Source organism: Ambystoma mexicanum, chromosome 5p, assembly GCF_040938575.1.
Source record: "Ambystoma mexicanum isolate Mex_15411 chromosome 5p, UKY_AmexF1_1, whole genome shotgun sequence".
NCBI lineage: Eukaryota > Metazoa > Chordata > Amphibia > Caudata > Ambystomatidae > Ambystoma > Ambystoma mexicanum.
In genome coordinates this window covers 422,881,956-422,888,797 of record NC_090930.1, presented here as the reverse complement: position 1 = coordinate 422,888,797, position 6,842 = coordinate 422,881,956, and the positions used below count along the sequence as shown (strand labels likewise).

Below are 6,842 nucleotides of genomic sequence, written 5' to 3'. Positions count from 1 at the left end.
TGGATTTGGTTCTCCAAATAGATGCCCGACGGGCGGAGAGGAAGGGTAAAAAGAAGGAATCAATGCCTGTCTTGGTCACCCCCCCTGCGGTTCCGTCTAACGCACCCAAACCCATGCAAATCAGAGCCACAAAGGGCCCATTAACGCCTAGTGAAAGGGAGAGAAGGCATATACAGAACCTCTGCTTCTATTTTGGCTCTTCCGACCACCCCTCAAAACCAGCCCTAAGAAACACAAGAAATTGGGAAACGCCGTGACTCAGTAGTAGATGGGGTTCCTCTACTGAGTCCAACATGCTTAGAACCCCTCGGCGTTTCTCCAGTCACGCTTACGGCATTTTTTCAGCCAGTTTCTGGCAAGACATGGGTTGGGGAACCTATTCTGGATTCCGGAGCTACTGGGAACTACATAGACCTCTCTTTGGCTCCTTTGGCCAGGACCGTCCAGCAACCATGCCGACCGGCGACTACGACTCGAAGCCCAGCTGGGCCGACCAAGTGGAGGAAGACGGCGAGAATGGAGAGTCCGTGGCCCTGCCGTTGCTGGCGCCCACCGAGTTGTTGAGCTCCCCTGCTCTGGAAGCACCGAAACTAATCCTTGATGAAAACCATAAGGTGGTTATTGATTACAAAACTGATGAAGATGGCAAGAAATTTAAGATGATCCGCACCTTCAGAATTGAAACCAGAAAGGCTTCCAAATCGGTAGCAAGAAGGAAGAATTGGAAGAAGTTTGGCAACTCTGAGTTTGATGCCCCTGGGCCAAATGTGGCGACCACAACAGTCAGCGACGATGTGCTCTTTACCTTCATCAACAGCAAAGAGGACTTCAACCCTCAAGAAGATGAAGACCCGATGAACAAGCTGAAGGGCTAGAAGATTGTGTCTTGTCGTATCTGCAAAGGAGACCATTGGACAACACGATGTCTGTACAAGGACACTCTCGGCCCAATTGTCAAGGATGGCACTCTATCAAGAAGAGTGGCACAGGACCCCCAGGTAGGGTTTGGGTAGCTGTGCTGATGTAAGGTGACAGATAAGTACACACACAGCAGGAAGCTCAACAAGAACGAAGAGTGGGCTACTGTAGTTGTGAACAGAAAAGGGCAGGAAATACAAAGATACAAACAAACTGGATTCCCTCTTGGGGTGTATGCAGATATGGAAAAAGAGTGTTCCACGGACCTTTGGAAACTCCAGCCTTCTGCACGGATTAATATTACAGAGGCCCACTCTGTCTGCTTATGGCTGGGAACAACAGCTGTGGGTGTCTGTAAAACAGAAAACGCGACAAGGGAAGGGGCAGAGGTTGCCAGCCAGAAACCAACAGTCAAGCTCTGTACAAAGGATCAACATAAGACACTAGAGAGACAAGAACAGAAATAACCAGGGACAAGGAAGTCTAACAGAACTCAAGCAGAAGGGAATGAAGGAAGAAACAGTACAATAGAAATGGGTAAACTAAAGGGTAGGACAGAGGAGTCAAGGAAGAGAAGGACAGGGATCAAGAACAAGGGGTTGCAAACAAGGAAGAGAGCAAGGGAGCAGCAGCCAGGAAAGAGGGGGGCTGCAAACAAGGAAGCAGGGCTGCAGTACCGAATGGTACAAGGTACAGAAAAACTGTAATGAATTGCAGAGGACTGTAGTAGGCTGCAAGGCGAAGTCCAGAGTAGCAGGACTGCGAGCTGTAGTAGGTGGCAGACAGAGAGCCCAGAGGAGTAGGGCAGCAAGGAGCGAACCCAAAGGAACAGGGCGTAGAGGCAGAGAGACCAGAGAGTCAGGGCTGAAAGCAGAAGAGAGTAGCAGGCTGCAAGGCAGGGAGCCCAGCGGAGCAAAGCAGCAAGGATCGAGCTCAGAGGAGCAGAGCAGCGAGGCAGGGAGCCCGGAAGACTATGGCTGATGGCAGCGGGGTGTAACAGGCTGCAAGGCAGGAAGCCCAGAGGAGCAGGGCTGTGAGGCAGGGAGCCCAAAAGGCTAGGGCTGTAGGCAGCAGGGTGTAGCAGGCTGCAAGGCAGGAAGCCCAGAGGAGCAGGGCTGTGAGGCAGGGAGCCCAAAAGGCTAGGGCTGTAGGCAGCAGGGTGTAGCAGGCTGCAAGGCAGGAAGCCCAGAGGAGCAGGGCTGTGAGGCAGGGAGCCCAAAAAGAGCACTGGAACAAAAGCAGGAAAATGCAGCAGCAGGAACAGCATACAAATTCGAGTCAAAAGGCAAAAAGGGGCTGGGAGGACTCTTGATGCAAGAGACTGAGCTCCTGCAGGCAGCTGCTTAAATACTGCCCTGCCCTGTACTGAGGCGGGCTAATTGGCAGCACCTGGAGCAGCACACCTGAATACAATCTGCCTCCTCCCTCTCTAGTCCTGAGTTGGTGGAAACAGCACAGATCCCTAGGGCTTCTGGGGATTGTGGTTCCAATGATGACGAATGGGAATGGCCAGGAATTGATATCTGTAGCAAGGTGCATTGTGGTACATGTAGTTAGTTGAGTAAAATAAGAAGGCACCAAAGTCACGCAAATGGGAATTAAGTACCAAAGTGTGAATAGGGGTTGTTCCAAAAGTATTCTGAAGATAAATGAATAACAAATAGTCCATGATGGTTGCCAATGTGTGTGCCCATGGCGCAGGCATGACACCAATGCAGAAAGAGCTGGCGGATCAGCTGGGGCTGACCACAGGCGACAAGGAGAAAGTTCCTGGGGGAGAACCTGATGCTGCTCAAGCAGCGACGAACAGCACCACAGGAAAGTATGTACCTCCTAGTCTGCGAGATGGGGCCACCCGACGAGGAGAGTCTATGCAGCCCAACCGCAGAGCTGATGATAATGCTATGATTCGTGTTACAAACTTGTCTGACGACACTCGAGAGACTGACTTGCAGGAGCTGTTCAGGCCGTTTGGATCCATTTCCCGAATCTACCTCGCTAAAGATAAGACTACTGGACAGTCCATGGGCTTTGCCTTCATCAGCTTCCACCACAGAGAAGATGCCGCCAGGGCCATTGCTGGGGTGTCTGGCTTTGGTTACGATCACTTAATCCTCAACGTTGAATGGGCTAACTGCTACAGAATCGTTGCTTCCCGCGAGCCACGCGGCTCCTAAAATGGCCGCCGCCATCCCCATGACGACCGAAGCGTCCCTGCAGCCCGTGAACATCGCCGCCGCAGGCCCGGATCCTGATTTGCTCCCCCGACCTGCCTGCCCCTCCTCTCCTGCTTTAAATGGAGGTGGAGGGTGCCGTGAGGCGAAGCCGGGAGAAGAAGGACGCAGAAAAAGGCCAGCGCTCCTCTTTGCAGCTCAGCTGCGAGCGCATCTGCAAGCTGAGGCCCTAACAGCTGATCTCCTTTCTTTCAGATCAGCTGCTACAGAATCGTTGCTTCCCGCGAGCCACACGGCTCCTAAGATGGCCGCCACCATCCCCATGACGACTGGAGCGTCCCTGCAGCCGTGAACATCACCGCCGCAGGCCCGGATCCTGATTTGCTCCCCCGACCTGCCTGCCCCTCCCCTCCTGCTTTAAATGGAGGTGGAGTGTGCCGTGAGGCGAAGCCGGGAGAAGAAGGCCGCAGAAAAAGGCCAGCGCTCCTCTTTGCAGCTCTTCGCTGCTCGCAGCCTGCCATCTGCCGTGGAACTCTACTTGAACTACAAGGTAAGGAGCCCCGGACTCCTGAGCAGCACAACACACTCGCCACTAGACTACAGCGTCTACGCGCCGTATTCTCACAAACGCTCTGCTCACAACACCCATCCCCACGACCGTACGCAATACGCGCCTGCAATCCAGAACACTGAAATCAGCCACTAACCCATCCATTCCAGCCTCAGCAGTCTACAAACCCCATAGACTACGCAACACAACTGACCTAAACCCACACAGTATGCACGGCTCTGACAACAATGCAACTGCAACAAAGGCTAAGACTCCCGAATTTGTGCCCCCCACAGATTTTAACGTGAATACTGCTATGTGCAATTCTTCTACCACACCCTTGTTGTCCACTGATGCAAATGCTACTCTGCCTATGTCTATGACCCTAGAAAATGTGCCCCCCACAGGTCTGAATGTGAATAATGCTATGTGCAATTCTTCTACCACACCCTTGTTGTCCACTGATGCAAATGCTACTCTGCCTATGTCTATGACCCTAGAAAATGTGCCCCCCACAGGTCTGAATGTGAATACTGCTATGTGCAATTCTTCTACCTCACCCTTGTTGTCCACTGATGCAAATGCTACTCTGCCTATGATTAGGACCTCAGAAAATGTGTCCCCCATAGGCTTGATTATGCCATCCACTGCCATCAATGTCACCCCTGCCATCAATGTCACCCCTGAACCCCACCTCAAATGTGCCCTCATCAACGCCCGATCCATCAATGGTCATGCCCTAGACATCCACGACCTCATCATCACACTAGATCTAGATCTGCTAATGGTCACTGAGACCTGGCTACACGAAGCCTCAGGCCCCGCTTTGTCCCTCGCACTCCCACCAGGCTATGCCATCACTAGACAAGATCGCCGGACCACAGGGGGCGGTGTCGCTCTCATAGCCAAAGATTCGATCACCATCAACACCAACAGTGACTACCTTCAATTGAAACTCACTATCTCACACCACTGCACCATCACCCTACACCTCATCTATCGGCCACCAGGCCCCCTAGGAGACTTCCAGGCCTCCTTCACCCACCTCCTGGCTGACAACCTAAAAAAGTCATCCAAAGCCATTCTCCTTGGGGACATCAACCTTGGCCTGAATGACACCAAAGACCCTGCTGCCAAAACACTTGACATAGCCTTAGCCACTCTAGGATTCACCAACACCATCACAGGCCCCACGCACGCCCTAGGCAGATCACTAGACTGGATCGCCCACCACAATTGCCTCCTCACAGTCACAGGCAATATCCCCACCCCAAGGTCCGACCACCACACCATCACCTTTAACATCCCCACCACCACAACCGCATCCCGCCCCACACAGCCCTTACCACCAGCCCTCACAAGAAGCGCCCGCCAACTCACCAAAGAAAGAGTCCTACCCTTCCAACAGGGACCTACCTTCAGACACCCCTTCTCCGATAACCCAGAAACCCTGGCCAAAAACTACGATACTGCCATCACTGCTGCAATCAATGCAATCGCCGCACTTAAACCACGCAAAACCAAACCCACTAGCCGCACCAATGCGTGGTACACCCAAGACCTTCTCAAACGGCGCACAGACAAACGAGCAGCACTAGCACAATGGAAAAAATCTCAAGATGTTAAAGACAAGCTTATCTTCAAATCCCTCGCAAATGAATATAAGAAAGCATCATCAAAGCCAAAGCCAAATCATTTGAAGATAGAATTGCTGATGCCAAATAGAACACCAAGGAAATGTTCGACATATTTAGAGAACTCGAGACCCCTACACTCAACCCCCAAAACTTCACCAAAGATAAAGCAAGGTGTGATGGCATCCAAACAGCCATGCGTAACAAGATTAGCTCTCTCCAAGCCAACATTTTAAACACCAAACTAATGCTGCCCACACCTCCTACCCCCCCACTCTCCTCACCCACAGAGCCCCCCCACCTTCTCATTCAAAACTATCCAGGAAAAAGACATGATCAACATCATGAAAAACAAAACCCTCCAACTGCAAAGGGGATCCCTGCCCCGCCTCCATCATCAAAGACTGTGCAGACACCCTGGCTCCATTCCTAACAGCCTTCGTCAACGCCTCCTTCACCACAGGGAGAGTCCCCTCATGCCTCAAGGAAGCCTGGGTCCGACCTCTCATTAAAAAACCCACACTTGACCCCACCTCCCCCAATAACTACCGCCCCATCACCACAGTCCCATTCCTCCTCAAGATCCCAGACAAAGCAGCCTACCTGCAGGTCCAGCACTTCCTCGAAGAACACAACCTCCTAGGACTGAGACAATCCGGCTTTCGCCCTAGACACGGGACAGAGACCACCCTACTCGACCTTAAAAACCAAATGGACGACGCAAAGGACCGAGGGAAACCTGTTCTGCTCCTTCTCCTCGATCTCTCTGCTGCCTTTGATCTTGTAGATCATGACATCCTCTGCCATCACCTCACCTCCACAGCCAACTTCTCCCAAGAAGCCACCACCTGGATCACCTCCTTCCTCCAAGGCAGGACCATGCAGGTCTTCTCTGACCTAGCCACTGCATCACCCACTATCATGCTATGTGGTGTGCCCCAAGGCTCCTGCCTCTCCCCCACTCTCTACAACATCTTTACCTGCCCCCTCTTCCTCATCCTTGACGCCATGGGCATCTCTTACACCAACTACGCCGACGACACTCAGATCCTTCTCACATTAACAGGCGACTATGACACTGACTGTGCAACTCTCAACAACATATATAACACAATCCAAATATGGATGACTATCAACGCCCTCTGTCTTAACTCTGATAAAACTGAGCTCCTACTCATCCTCAAGAATTTGGATGCCCAGTTTAGCCACTTTACTATTGACTCAATCAGAATTCCAGTACTAGACACGGTAAAAACATTAGGCGTCTATCTGGACTCCAACTTATCCATGACCAGGCAAGTAAACGCAATCGCATCCTCTGCTGCTTACCATGCTAAACTCCTCAATGCAATCAGACCTTATCTGTCAAAAGACACATGCACCAACATAGCCAGAGCCATAACTGGCTCACGGCTAGACTACTGCAATGTTCTTTTCCTAGGGACCTCCAACAAAAACCTTGAGAAGTTACAAGTAATCCAGAACAGCGCTCTGCGTGCTGCACAAGGCATTGCCAAAAGAAAGCACATCACTGCCGCCAGAAAAGCATCTCATTGGCTCCGCATA

The 6,842-nt window shown here is 51.8% G+C and overlaps 1 pseudogene; it reads left to right on the top strand.

Annotated features, from left to right (window-relative positions):
• The first annotated feature begins 428 nt into the window (after positions 1-428).
• LOC138480543 (eukaryotic translation initiation factor 3 subunit G pseudogene) lies at positions 429-3,095 on the top strand (annotated as a pseudogene).
• The last annotated feature ends 3,747 nt before the right edge of the window (positions 3,096-6,842 follow it).